Source organism: Corticium candelabrum, chromosome 1 (genome assembly GCF_963422355.1).
Source record: "Corticium candelabrum chromosome 1, ooCorCand1.1, whole genome shotgun sequence".
Taxonomy (NCBI): domain Eukaryota; kingdom Metazoa; phylum Porifera; class Homoscleromorpha; order Homosclerophorida; family Plakinidae; genus Corticium; species Corticium candelabrum.
In genome coordinates, this window is record NC_085085.1 from 1,696,044 (window position 1) to 1,697,015 (window position 972).

Consider the following 972-nt stretch of genomic DNA (forward strand, 5'->3'; position numbering starts at 1 on the left):
AGCAAAAACGGCAATCGATCATTACTTGAGAGATCACAAGATTGCTGTTCAACTCAACACAGATAAAGTTCTGGCTATCAACAAATCTCTTGGTATCTGCTTCAAAGTGGAAGGCAGAGACGACACGTACATGTTTCCAGCTCTCTTGCCTCCTAAGGATCTGTCTGTCATGTGGAAGAAAGATGAGAGTAAGAAAGTGTATGTCGGTCGACGTCAAGTGTGCAGCAGTCAAACGACCATCTTCAGTCCATCTACATTCTGCATGTTTCAATCTAAAGTTTGCATTACTTTGGATCAAAAGGCAAGGCTGTGGAGGGACGGACTGATCTTATCACAAGGCAATACAATTCATAATCTCATTGAGTGTTTGGTGGCCATGATAGATCCTGTTCGTTCTGTCGACTTTGTGTGTCGTGGAGGCAAGCAAACAGAAGCAGAATGTGTTTCACTGCTGTACACTGTCATGTCTCTTTGGAGAGATATTTTAGACAGCTACAGTCCGAGCACTAAATATCAGACTGAATATCTGAGCAGAAAGCATTTGGAGGAACACAAAGAACTGAAACAAGTCGCTACCTTCTCTAAGGAGAAAATTGAGGAAGCAAAGATGAAGAACAAAGGTGCAGATACAGTAGTATCTAAATGGTTTCTTGATGAACAGATAGTAGAAAGTCTTGGTGACCTGCTGGTCGTATCCAGCAGAGCAGCGACTGGACAGTGCAATGTGAAAGTCAAAGTGTTAAGAGAATTGGGACTAGACGAAGCTTCTCACATCAGTCATGCATTTCAACAAGGTAACTGGATTTTCCATCCACTCAAAATTGTAATAGAATGCTACACTGATATGAATTTTATTACCAACACACTTGATATTCCAATGTCAACAGTTCACTCATATTTAGTAACTGCATGACAATTTTATTGTGTAGAGTAGCATGGAGTTGCTGATTGTGACAATTGACTACAATTACA